A 14,439-nucleotide genomic window follows, 5' to 3' on the forward strand; every position below is an offset into this window, starting at 1 on the left:
GTGAGGACATTTACTGCAATGATTAAGAGAAAGGGCTTTGGAGTCAGCAGACCTGGGTTTGAATCTTAATGCTGCCACTTTGCAGCTGTGTGACCTTTGAGCCAGTGAATTAACTTCTCTGAATGTTAGTTTCCTCATCTATAAAACAGGGATAATAATATACTTCAAAGGGAGTTTGTAACTATTCACTGAGCTGTTGTAGTAAAGTACTTAGCACAGTGATCAGCACCCTGTGGGCCCTCAATAATTAGTCACCAATACAGTTGGTAGTGAAAGAGGAGTCCCTGTTAGCAGGGCAGTCAGATGGGCGGAGTCAGATGGAGAGACATCCCTGAGCCATCCTGCAAGTTCTTTAGCCACAGAATAGTGTGTGTCTGGAGTGGGGTCTGAGGGCTAGGGGCACAGAGTCTGCCTATCTACCTACAGGCCATTTAGCATGCAAATATCCAAGCTTACTTTCCTGGAAAGTGGTGTGCTCTACTTGTAAGCATTTGGATACTCTTTCAGCCCTGATATCTGAGCCCAAAAGAGATATCTGCAATGCAGGCTAGACTAAGGAGACAAAATGCATCTGTCAGCAGATGTTTCATTAAGATCTGATTTAACTGGATTAAAATCTGTATTGACTTAGCCTAAGGAAGCTGTTGCAACAGGAATAACTACTCTAGCATTGTGTTAGTGCCTAGAGAATGATTTGAATTCTGGAAGTTCTTGGATGACAGGGGATGGATTTATATGTGATTTTTAGCTTCTTCTTTTTTTGTAGTTTTTCTAATTGTATGATTTTTCTATTTTTTCAATATTTCTGCCAAGAACACCTATTACAAGTGTAAAATAAAAAAATTTAAAAGTTATAAAGGAAATACATCTCTCTCACTAAACACACCAGTGTGAAAAACCAGTTTGAAAGGGGAATCGGTCTTGAACCACTCTATTCAAGATGGTTTGGAAGGAATTCCCTGGCGGTCCAGTGGTTAGGACTCGGCGCTTTCACTGACGGGGCCAGGTTCGATCCCTGCTTGGGGAATTAAGATCCCACAAGCCAAGCGGAGTGGCCAAAAGAAAAAAGAAAAAAAATGGTTTGGAGAGGAGAGGGCTTGGAGGTAAGCATTTGGGAGTAAGATGGAAAACTTTGGATTTATCCTCAATATGTTCTTTCCTTTTTTTTTTTTTTTTGTCTTCCTGGTCATGGAAAAGAAAATCTGTCACTGAAGGACAGGGATATCTGGAGCTGCCAGAGGGGTTGAAGGTGGAGTGTGAGGCTGGGATAAAGCCTTTGTTTCAGGAGACAGACCTGGTTGATCAGAAGGTTTTATAAAAGCTAAGGCCTCCAGTGAGTCTTCTGCTGAGGGTATCTAGGCTACGCCCCTGAGGCCCTGCCTTAAACTAAGAACTCCCAGTGGGTGCTTTATAGAGTAAATCTAGGATGAGACTCTGAGGCTTGGCTTAGATACCCTTGATATCCACATCTGCTTGCATACTGGCCTGCTTATGATGATAACACATTCCTCCCCTCTTACCCCAGGCTTGGTAGGATACAATTTGTGATGGCTAATGTTATGTGTTAAGTTGATGGGGCTTAGAGATGCTCAGATAGTTGGGAAAACATTATTTCTGGATGTGTCTGTGAGGATGTTTCTGGAAGAGATGGCCTTTGAATTGGTAGCTTGAGTAAAGAAGATCACCTTCACCAATGTAAGTGGGCATTAACCAATTCAATGAGAGCATGAAGAGAACAAAAAGGCAGTGGAAGGGCAAAATTGCTCCCTCTGTTTGAAATGGTATGTTCACCTTCTTCTGCCCTCAAACACAGGTAGGTGATCCCAGTTCTTAGGCCTTTGGGCTTAGACTGGAACTACACCACTGGAATTCCCCCTACATCTTTAAATATATTCCTAAAATATAATGTTTACATCCAACTATGTCAGCTCAACAGATCATTACTGGATGACTTTTTTAAATATATTTTTTTAAACGTTATATTTATTTTATTTTATTTTTATTTATTTTTGGCTGCGTTGGGTCTTCGTTGCTGTGTGTGGGCTTTCTCTAGTTGCGGCGAGCGGGGTTACTCTTCATTGCGGTGCTCAGGCTTCTCATTTCGGTGACTTCTCTTGCTGCAGAGCATGGGCTTCTCTCTAGTCGTGTGGGCTTCAGTAGTTGTGGCTCGCGGGATCTAGAGCGCAGGCTCAGTAGTTGTGGCACACAGGCTTAGTTGCTCCGCGGCATGTGGGGTCTTACCGGACCAGGGCTCGAACCCGTGTCCCCTGCATTGGCAGGTGATTCTTAACCACTGCGCCACCAGGGAAGCCCTACTGGATGACTTCTAAATGCCTAGCACCAAGAGAGATGCTTCAAGAGTCCTGGTTCTGTCACTTACAAACTCTTCACCCTTAGATAAGTTATTGAACCTCTCTGCCTCAATTTTCAGATCTTTAAAATAGTAATGATAATAATATCTACTTTGACATTTGTGTGATGATTAAGTAAGACAGTGCCTTTAAGGTATGGTTCCTAGCATATAGCAAACTCTCAGCCAATATTAAATGACATTATTACCATTATTAATAATGTTATTTAGCTTGTCCTGACCACACTTTTCAATGACATATGTTATCCTGATCTTGCACAGCTGTTCCATTTCCCAGCAGGAATTCCCACATTCTTTTCTCTTCTTTGGGGTCATATAGTTGCAAGACACATAAATGCCCATGTTGGTTTAGAAAGAACCAGCACAGTCTTCACTTACATCAGGGCACATAAATCTACCTTTACATTTTATCATAGCCATGTACACTCTACTGTTTACCATCCCATTTAAACCTAAAAAAGCCCTTCAATTCAAAATTACTTTTGGGAAGAGATTATTTTAACAACAGACTATGTATATAAAATGAAAAATAAATTAGAAAGCAACTTAATATCTGAAAACTGTTTCATAAAACTGTTAACTTTCCGCATCATTTGGGCAAAAAGGTAGGACATCTTTAAGAAGCACTGGCACTTTAAGAAAAAAGAAAAAAGAAAAAAGTGATGTGCAACTAGTGGAAAAATAACCAAGATGTAGATGAAATACACATTGTAATTTAAGGTGTGTGAAAATATACATACAGGGAGAACTAAAGAGCTTGGGAAAAATGCATGTAGACACTGATAATGAATTTTCTCTGGGTTACTTTTAAAAAACTGGTTTCTTTATTTTCCAACTAAAAAAAAATAAGCAAGTATTACTTTATTGCTTCAAATGAAATATAACAAATGGTATGTTTTTAAAAGAAATAGAAAGAGTATTAAAATTTATAGCAGGTAGGATTCCCTCCTTCTTTTAAAATTAAGCTGTAAACCAGCAGATGACTTCTAAGGCCCCTTCCTTCTCTATCAGTCCATGATTCTTTAAATTAAGAGGGAGTATTATGTGACATTTACTTAACTTGAAATGTAGAGTTGGAATATAATCAAAGTAGCTGGTCTTAGAGGGAAGATGATGCAATATACACAATCCTTCTTGGAAAACTGTTAGAAAAGTATTTTTCACTATCAAGGCAATAGTGAAACTTTGAATAACATTTTTAGATAAGAAAGTCAATATCAAATTGTGAACTGTTTGAGAAGTAATCCTTCAAGCCTAAGTTTTTTCTTTATGATTCTCAACAATGATAGTGTATGTTAATCAAGAAATATTAAAACTAAGACCATTATTCAACAATCACTAAACAAAAATTACATTTTGCAAGAACCATGAAACACTATCTTAGGGAGCATTGCTGTGGAGAAAGAGAACAACAATTGAAAAACTCATCAATGGTCCTCATGAAGCTGAGTTTCTCTATATTCTTTTTTTTTTTGTGGTACGCGGGCCTCTCACCGCTGTGGCCTCTCCTGCCGCGGAGCACGGGCTCCGGACGCGCAGGCTCCGCGGCATGTGGGATCCTCCCAGACCGGGGGCACGAACCTGCATCCCCCGCATCAGCAGGCGGACTCAACCACTGCGACACCAGGGAAGCCCTCTATATTCTTGATTAAGACAGAATCTCTAGGGTTCTAGCAATTTGCAGGCTAGAGATCCAGCACCTTCAGAAACTGTATTATCTGGGGATTTTAACTCAGGTTCAGGATCTTGAGGTGATACAGATACCACTTCCTTTTTTTCTTTAAGACTGGACTGAGGAGATAGCTTATACATGCTTTGGGGGATGAGAAGGCAGATGATTTACCCAACACCTAAGAGACTAAATGAACCAACCAAAATAAAGGAGAAGAAATGGTTATGTATAGGCATTTTCTCACCACTTCTTTAATGTATCAGTCAGCACTGATAGGTGTGAGTGAAAGAAATCAAGCAGAAAATATTGGCCAGAGCTCACTAACTCCAGATGGGTCCAAGGAACAGATTTGGAGACAGTGCAGCCTGGGCCAGTGCTGAAAATAATGCTGCAGAACTGGTCTGGTAAAGGTACCACTGACACCATTGTTCAGCTGAGTCACTGCAATTAACACCCCCAGTTCCATCAACACTGGTCCTTGAAGTGTTAGAAGACACTTCTTCATTGGTGTCTTGCATTTCTGCGTGTCTTGCAAGCAGAAGCACTGGTTGCCTTCGTTTCAGATTACCTTTCAAGGATGTTTGCACAGCAGAAGCCTTAGAAGATATAGTATTTCCCTCCAGAGCAAAGAGCAGACATGCTCACTGCCCATTATAAAAGATCCAGGTTCTTCTCCTGTAACACAACCACTGCGTGTTCAGGCATCTATCTGGCCCATTTGCATTGCTCCCATGAAAGTTAGGATCAAGGGCAGCCAAATAGTGCATATGTTAATATTCATCCAGCTTGATTTGCCATGATTAATAGAGTCCTTTGTCTTTGACCCAAGGGTTTAGTGTCTTCTACTAGCATCTATCCAAATGTGGCATGTGAACATATTAGTTTAAAGTAGGGCAAAACCTCATACCCATCAGTTTTTGCACCTTGCTGCTAGAATTACTCCCATTGCTGTCTTAAGAAACTGTAGGCCACCACTAGAATGGAAATGGTGGTCTCAGCCTTTTTTCTCTTCCAAACTTCCAATTCTAAGCTCAGGTGGCAGTTGCTTCTAATCATTGGACCCTAGGTCATATGTCCATGTCTGAGGTGAACAGGAGTCCAGGAAATCCAATATTTGTTTTTCTACAGTTTTCACAGTGGGAAAGTCTCCAAACATAGCTTTTAGGAACACAAGAAAAAGTACAGACAAATGTTCACTACATCAGTAGTTATTCTATATTTCTCAAATTGATACATAGCAGGAATTCTTAGGACTCTGTCAATGGTGAGATCTAAAGAAAGAGGTCTATAATATCCCTCAGGGAAAGGCTTTGAATTCCATGGCTCTTTGCAGTGATGTTTAAGCCACATGGCAAAAAATACACCAGATGGCACTCTAAGTGGTAATGATACTTCTGCTTTCTTCTAACTGTTTTGGATGATTTGGGGGATTCTTTGTTTTGTTTTTGTTTGTTTTATGACTTGTTCATAGAAAGGCAAGCCGGGGTACACCAAAATCCTTCCAGGAGAATAAGAGAGATATGGCGAAATTCCAGTGTTTCCTTTCATATATCTCAAATAAAATGGTTTCCTATGGAGCCATGGATTATTCAGGGCTAGGATGAGGCAAGTTACAGGTGACCAAGGCCTGCCAGAACCATACGTGGAAGCCAGTCACCACCACTTGGGATAACAAGGAAGGAGACAAGACTGAAGATGGGAAGATTCTCTAAGAGAACAGTGAGTTGCTAGGAGTGGGGGAGCAGCACTCGGGGAGAGGGTCCTAGAAGATCATATTTGTTAAGTCCCTTTATCATGTAGAAGCCTTGACCTTGGTGTGTGTATGTGTGTTTTATTTTTAATTTTAGAGTAGCATACATACAGAAACATGTGCAGATCATAAGCTCAATTAATTATCCTAAAGCAAATATATCTGTGAAATCATAACCCAGATCAAGAAATAGAACATTGCAAATACCCCAGAAATTCTCTCAAATGCCTTCCAAATTACTCTATTTCTCTTCCCCAAAGGTAAACACTACTCAGATCCTGACATCATATATTAGCTTGCTCTTTTGAATTTTATAAAAATGGAATTATAAGTATATACACTTTTGTGTCTGACTTCTTTGTTCAACATTATATTTGTGTGATTTATCCATGTTTTTGCATGTAACAATAGTCTGTTCATTTTTATTGCTGTGTAGTATTCTATTATATTACCATATCAAATTTTATTTATCCATTCTACAGTTGATAGAATTTGGGTTGAGTCCAACTTTTGTCTATTATAAATAATGCTGCTTGAACATCTTTGTATGTCTTTGGTACTTACATTTTGCTTAAGTATATACCTAAGAGTGGCATTTACTGGTCATGGGATAGTCATGTGCAGAATTTTAGTAAATACTTCCAGACAATTTTACAGAGGGGCTATAGCAATTTATACTCCCACCTGCACTGGGGCTAAACTTTGAGGGACATCAGCTCTGAAGCTGTATAGAATCTTCCATCTTGGATCATCAAATGTCTTTGAGTCATTAACAGAATTTTGGACAGAATGTAGGTAAAGGTCCCATATTTCTTAGCACAAGCTAAGTCACTGCCTTCTTTGTCAGATAGCTCTTTCCTTTTCCCACTCTTGGTTTCTTTCTGAGTCCCTGCCAAAATTCCTGAATATGGTCCCCTAGGGGTTGGAATTATAAACTAGGAATCAATATTTGGTTCAAACCAGGTTCATAGCTCATGGGGAACTCAACTCTGACACATGCACTGAAGCATGGGTGTTAACAGTTGGAAAACAGCACTCTTATTATCTTCTCCTTGGAGACATAAAATAGCCATGGGTAAATATGAACATTTTTGCTACTGTCTTTTCTAGTTAATATTTTAAACATAATTTGTGAAAAACGTTAAATTTTATATATTTAATATTTTTTCTGTTGAAATGGTTACTTAAAATTTTTTCTTTAGGAGCTTCCCTGGTGGCACAGTGGTTGAGAGTCCACCTGCCGATGTAGGGGACACGGGTTCGTCCCCCAGTCCGGGAAGATCCCACATGCCGTGGAGCGGCTGGGCCCGTGAGCCATGGCTGCCGAGCCTGCGTGTCTGGAGCCTGTGCTCTGCAACGGGAGAGGCCACAACAGTGAGAGGCCTACGTACCGTAAAAAAAATAAATAAATAAAATAATTTCTTTATGAAATATATCCAAATAAAATAAGACTAGCAAGGCAATTTAAAAATTACAAGTTCCTTTAGCATCTATTTCTAAGTAGACTAGGCTGAATAATATTATCCATAATAGTTAAGATTTGTTCAGTTCTTTTACTGTGTTATTTATATACATAATGTTTTATTAATCCCAGAGCAACCCTCTGAGGTACGAACTATTAAAACCTCCATTTTATAGGTGAAGAAATAGAGGAATAAATTCCATGAGGCCAGAGACATTATCATTCCTTTTTGCTACTGGTTTTGAGCATTTAAAATAGTGCCTTGGGATTTCCCTGGTGGCGCAGTAGTTAAGAATCCGCCTGCCAATGCAGGGGACGTGGGTTCGAGCCCTGGTCCGGGAAGATCCCCACATGCCGTGGAGCAATGAAGCCCACGCGCCACAACTACTGAGCCTGTGCTCTGGAACCTGTGAGCCACAACTACTGAGCCCACGTACCACAACTACTGAAGCCCACGTGCCTAGAGCTCGTGCTCTACAACAAGAGAGGACACCGCAGTGAGAAGCCTGCACACGACAACGAAGAATAGCCCCTGCTCATCGCAACTAGAGAAAGCCCAGGCACAGCAACAAAGACCCAATGAAGCCAAAAATAAATAAATAAATTTATTAAAGTAAAATAAAATAAAGTAGCGCCTTGCACATGGTAGGTAATCAATATATATTTATTGACTAAATAAATAAAAGTAATATGAAGGTTTTTTGAGCAAGTCGATCCATCTCTGAGTCCAGAGCATGTGCTCTTAACTTTTACTACTGAAAAGAGATGCACTCCATTCAGTGATCACACTAAGTGCATGTCACTGTACGGCTCTACCGATGGCAAGATGCAAAAAGAGCTACTGAACCCAGAGATGAAAGGAGGTTGGAAGGAGGTAAGATTTATCAAAAGAGGAGTCCAAATGTTTTCCTCAGTCTTTTGATCCCTGATGTTTTTGATGCAAATGTATCACCAGTCATTCCAACAAGCATATCTGATCCAGCATCTAATATTCTGGCTACCCCGTATAACTAACTCAGCTCTTGATGTAAGGAATCAGAGAATCAGGAGCTGGAAGGAACATTTAGGGTCAATGAGTTACCCTGCCCAAAACTGGTTTCTTCTAAATCAAGCCAGGCCTATCCTCTTCTGGAGTCCAGAGAGCTCATATTAAGTGCATTTTGTCATCTTGGATTCTCCCTTTGTTTCCAGGGGAAATTCTATCTGTGGAGAAACTCTGACTGTATACACTGCAGTCATATTCCTATGTTATGTAGTCTGATTATAAGGGGAGAAGTTGGAGGACAGGGAATACTAATCAGTGGAAGCAGTCAGCTTAAAAAACATGAATTTCCAGTGAAAACAAAGTAGCAAAGAATTAGAGATCAAAATATATTAATTAATATTCATATCAGTTATGAATTATTGTGTTCATTGTTTCAGTTATCTCTTACAGTGTAACAAACCACTCCAAAATTTACTTAGTGAATCAAAAAAACTTATCTCATGATTCTGAGAGTTGGCTGAGCTCTGCTAGGAGGTGCCTTTATCTCACACTGTGTTGGCTGGGATCACTCATGTGGTTGCATTCAGCTGGGAGCTCCTGGGGCTGGAACATCCAAGATACTGTCACTCAAATGTCTGGTGCCTCAGCTGGGTGGCTGAAGCCACCGGAGGTTGGGTGGGATTCTCTCTGCCCGCCCCCCGCCCCGTCATGTGGTAATCTAGCCTACGTTGTTTTTTTTTTTTTTTTTGCGGTACGCAGGCCTCTCACTGTTGTGGCCTCTCCCATTGCGGAGCACAGGCTCCGGACACGCAGGCTCAGCGGCCATGGCTCACGGATCCAGCCACTCTGCGGCATGTGGGATCTTCCCGGACCGGGGCACGAACCCGCGTCCCCTACATCGGCAGGCGGACTCTCAACCACTGCGCTACCAGGGAAGCCCCCCAAAAAACACTTTATTATAAACTAGAGCCAACCAAACAAAATCCCATAAAAACTTGAGACTGCATTTCATAGGCTTGGAGCTGAATCGAATACAATGAACATTAGGACCTCATAAGGGAGTAGACATAAATCATCTCTTTTTTAAGCCCTGAAAGACGTCAGGAATAAAAGAAAATTATAGGTCACAGGGTAAAGTGGGCTACATTCTTCATCGTGGGTCAGAGTAGTAAACTCACACCCTGAAGTGTATACCTTGTCTCATACTGTGAAACTGGCTTTACTGCGAAATTGAAAGAGACTTACAATTTAAGTCATCCAGCAGATTCTTGAGTCAGTGGAGAAATAGTGGAAAGTTTGCAGAAGTAGGTGGCTGTATCTTGAAACAGCCATCCAGTGTAACAGGACTTGTCAGTAATATATTTACTTCCTAGTTTTATTTGCTGTTTTTACCAAGAAATAAAAATTAACTCTCTTGTTTCAGATATGTTAAATTATCTAACAAAATTAAGAAACAAAAATCTCAGCATTCCAATGACTATGGGACCACGAGCATGAGATTTATTCTTTGTGTTTCCGTTAAAGCACATGATAATAACTAATTCTGTAAGCACATGGTAAAGGATGACACAGAAATAGAACACACTGTGGAACTGGGCATTGCATAAGAGCTAAACAATTAAATAACCTATTTTAAATTTAAACTTGCAGTGCCGGTATTTTTTTTATTTTAAGGGTTGGCTGACCCCATTTCCTTCTCCATTACCATAGATTTCTGTATTTACTGGAAAATTCAAAAGTGATTTCAGATCTGACAAGATTTTTTAAGTCTTGAAGTAAAAACCCTATATTAGTACAAAACAAGAAGTATTACTGCTGTTTGGCTTCTGAATCCTGGACTTAATTTTAAGTGAACAAATGATATAAAAAGAACTGACAGAACAAGAGAGAATTACAGAATGAGACGGCAGGGCTCCAACGCATAAAACTCAGAAACACAAACATTCTGATTAGCAAAAGTACTTATATGATTAAATAGCAATTCTTAGCTTTAAAAAGGTGCTCAAATGAAAAGCCAATGTCCTTGTGTTATTTAAAGAAGAAATAACCCTATACAACCAAGGAATTTATACAGGTTGTAGATGAGAAAAGAAGTCTAAAATAAGGTATCTAAACTACTGGTTGATATACTAATAATTCTCAAAATCTTTACCTCTAGAACAACTCTTACTCCAAAGTTCTGAAACCACATAACAAACTTACTTTTGGATATCTGTCCTTACCTGTGCTACACTTGTGTCCCTTACTCACAACTTATGCAAACTGGAACAAATCATCTCTCCCCAGCCCTTCCTTAGTCTGACTCCTCTTCCAGTGTTTTGAATTTCAGTGAAAGGTATCAAAATCTACCAGATTTCCCAAGGAGCAAACATGCATGTCATCCTTGATATGCTATTTCCCATGTATCTTATGTCAGAGTAAGAATTCCTGCTATTTCTAGTGTCTAGACATCTCTAGAATATTATATCAGCCAGGGTCCAGTAAGGAAAACCACACTACTTATTTCAACAGAAAGATTTAATATAAGGACTCAGTTAAGTGGGTATTGGAAGGTTGAAAAGGGAAAGAGAGAACCCCGAGGTAATGGAGAGAGGATTGCAGGGGGCAGCCACCACTTCTTGGACTGGAGGAACGGAGAGCAGAGGTTGGGGTTATCAGAATTTAGGAACTTGGGGGAAGGACCCTGAAATTCTTGGGACCCAGGCTTGAAGAGGGGCCACTGTCTGGCTGTCGCTAATGCTGCAGGAGCTCAGCAGAGGAGTTGCATCAGGTTGGCAGTGGGAGGGGAGACAGCTGGTGCTGGGGTCTCTGGGGGGATGATTAGGCCGGTTCAGGGAGTGTGAAACGAAGCTGGACCAAGGGAATTCCCTGGCGGTCCAGTGGTTAAGACTCCACGTTTCCACTGCTGGGGGCACGGGTTCCATCCCTGATCGGAGAACTGAGATTCCACATGCAGCGTGCGACGGGGCCAAAGTATTAAAAAAAAAAAAAAAAGTTGGACCAATGGCTGTTTCTAGGGTGAAAAACTATTGCTGGGCTTAAACTGATAGGATCGGCAAACATGGAATGAGCGGCTCTCGTTCTCCTTCCTTAGCCTTGTAGTCTCCCTTGAGGGCTCCCTACTGGGAGAACCTAACATGAGGTCAGTGGGGAGGAAAGAAATATAGTCCACAGAGAGCTAGTGTCAGCATCACAGAACAAAATATAAACAAGTGTGTTTGGTGCCAGGATATAGTAGCTGTCAAATGACAAAAATAAAGCTGTTTAGTTTTATGTTCTTTATTTAAGGGGAAACAATCAATGGATTGGAGGAGTACAGTGCCTCAGAAGCAGTGGAGTACTCTTCCCAAGGATGTTTGGGCAGGAGTGAGTTGTATAGGTTGTTAGAAGCAGCAAACACAGAAATAGGGCATGATTGGTTAGGAGGTTGGAGAGTTCTTCATAAGGCTACGAGGTCAATTAGGGCATAAGGAAAATGTATTTGGCTTAAATTGATGACCCTGGGGTTGCATATCTGACCTTATTTAGAACAAGGATATCAGAACAGATTCTTGGTGTTTGAGGACTGACTGGCTGGAAATACTGTGTTTCTCGTCAAGCAGAGCATTTACAAGGACACGAAAGTTACGTAAGTTTTGGTTTGCTGACGTGGCACGCTCCGTCCTTCGGAGTTCCTCTTCTTCTCTCCATCCCTGCTGCTGCTCTTCTGCCTTTGTTTGGTACCATAATCTCTCAGTTGACCTAATGCAGTAGCTTCCTAACTGGTCTTGCTGTTTTCTCTCTTGTCTGCCTCAAATCCACTCTCCACACAGTGGCCAGAGTATTGGCTTTATTATATAAATGAAATTCTGATCACGACACTCCTTTAATCAGATGCTTCCAGTGGGAGCCATTAGACTCCCTGTGAGTGGAGTTAAGATCCCTAGGTATGCTCTACTGAACCTCTCTTGGGGGTCAAGTCTTTGGGCTACACCTTGAAGGAGCCTCTTTTTCCTCACAGGGAGTTAGGTGCTGGTCAGCTGGGGTTGGCTATAAACACAGCCATAGGAAATGGACATCTTTAATTTTAAGCCTGTAGTGTCTGACTCAAATATTATTTCTTGATAGATGTTCATGTGTGAAGATTGTTTCCTAGAACTTTTTCTCTTCTGTTTTTGTAATTATGGCTCAGTTTGCCATCTAGAGAACCTTAAACAATGTAAAAAATTATCTGTTTCTCAGACCTCATTAGGACAGTGTTTCACCATGAGGGGTATGAGAACATGCTAACTCCAAATATGCCTCTTTGGCATATGGATTATTTTTTTGAGTTAAAGGCCATTGAGAACCAGCAGATGCAAGACAAGATTTAAAAACAGGGTACAAGTTTTCCTTTCATAAAGGGACTTTATATCTATAAAGGAAATTGACATTAGTAGAAGACACTGAACAATTTGTAGCAATAAAGGGGGCACTGGCTTAAATCTGCCTGACACACTTTATTATTCAACCCTTGTTTAGCTCACTTTTCCTGCCACCTCTCCATAACTCGCCTCCGCTCCCCTTCCAACCTTCCCCAGAAGCCCCAAACACCTTTCCTTTAGCCTAAGATGGTATCTAGTCGTAAATTCTAAACACCTCTTGGAGTTACACATCCCCTGAGTTTCTCTCATGTATATATAAGATATACATGCTAACACACTTCCCTTTGCTGTTCTCTTGTTGGTCTGTCTTTTGTTGAGCCCCAGCAAGAACCTAGAAGGGTAGGAAGAAAAAGGTTTTCTTTCCTCCTCTATGACTATATTCCATTCTCACAGTATAAGTGATCCAAGGCTTCTTTCTTTCTTTTTTTTTTTTTTGCGGTACGCGGGCCTCTCACTGTTGTGGCCTCTCCCGTTGCAGAGCACAGGCTCCGAACACGCAGGCTCAGCGGCCATGGCTCACGGGCCTAGCCGCTCGGCGGCATGTGGGATCTTCCCAGACCGGGGCACGAACCCGTGTCCCCTGCATCGGCAGGCGGACTCTCAACCACTGCGCCACCAGGGAAGCCCCAAGGCTTCTTTCTTCACCTTTAATTCTCCTGTTGGCCGAGAAGAGTTTTTTTCTACCTTAGCACTACTTCGGGCAGGATAATTCTTGTCTGTGAGAGGCTGCCCTGTACACTGTAGGACGTTTAGCAGCATCCCTGGCATCCATCTTCTAGATGCCAGTATCATGCCCACACCTGGTTGTGACGACCAAAAATGTCTCCAGAGAGTGCCCTGTATTTTTATTTGCTAGATCTGGCAGCCTTACCTGGGGAAAAAAATCATCCCTGGTCAATGTTCACTGGCCTAGAGACAAGTGCAAGTGTTTCGCCACTTGCAATGAATCAACTGCTTTTTTATTACTTTGTTTTTAGTGTCGTCCGTCCATTCAAACATTTCATCTTTCACAATTATAATGAGTATTGTGCTTTTAGAACCAGAATGTAGGGCAGGAAAAAGAATTTTCCCTCTACCCTTCTAGGTTCTATGGCTGAGAATCCGCCTGTAATAAAGACAGATTAACAAGAAGAAATTAAACAGAAGTTTAATAACATGTATACCACATAGACACATGGGAGAGACCCAGGAAAACTCTTGGAGATGTCCAAGCCACCACCTTAAATACCTCCTTCTGCTAAAGAGAAAAGAAGATGTTGGGGGAGGGTCAGTTATGGGAGGTGACCAAGAAAAGCACAGAAAACAAGGGTAAGGGTGTTACGCAGATTTAAGTCATTGCCTTCTCCATTGATAAATTTCCAGAAGTCATCTTTTTCTTCCTGGTACAGTGAGGGAGACACTTTTACAAATGGAGAATTCCCTTATAAATGTAAATCTCCCTTACAAAAGGGTAAATTCTACTGCTTTCAGAGATCTGCAGTTTTTCAAGAATAATCGATTCAAAATAATCCTTATGCTAAAAAGACATATTTTAAGGTGACACATTCTGCTACCCTTTGTCAGGAAAGAAAAAACCTTTCCTCTACCCATCTAGGTGCTTCTGGTTGGTCTAAGAATTAAATTGACAAAAGACAGATTAGCAGGAAAAAATCAGATTTAATTTTGTACATATAGGAACCCAACATACATGGGAGGTTCAGTGACAGAAAAGCAAAATAAGGCATGTGTGCCGTCCTGAGCTAGGGAATGGGACAGGGGCCTGGGGCCTCCAAGGACAGGACGTTCATTCATGGGAT

Source organism: Mesoplodon bidens (assembly GCF_964165515.1).
Source record: "Mesoplodon bidens genome assembly, chromosome: 1".
NCBI classification, from domain to species: domain Eukaryota; kingdom Metazoa; phylum Chordata; class Mammalia; order Artiodactyla; family Ziphiidae; genus Mesoplodon; species Mesoplodon bidens.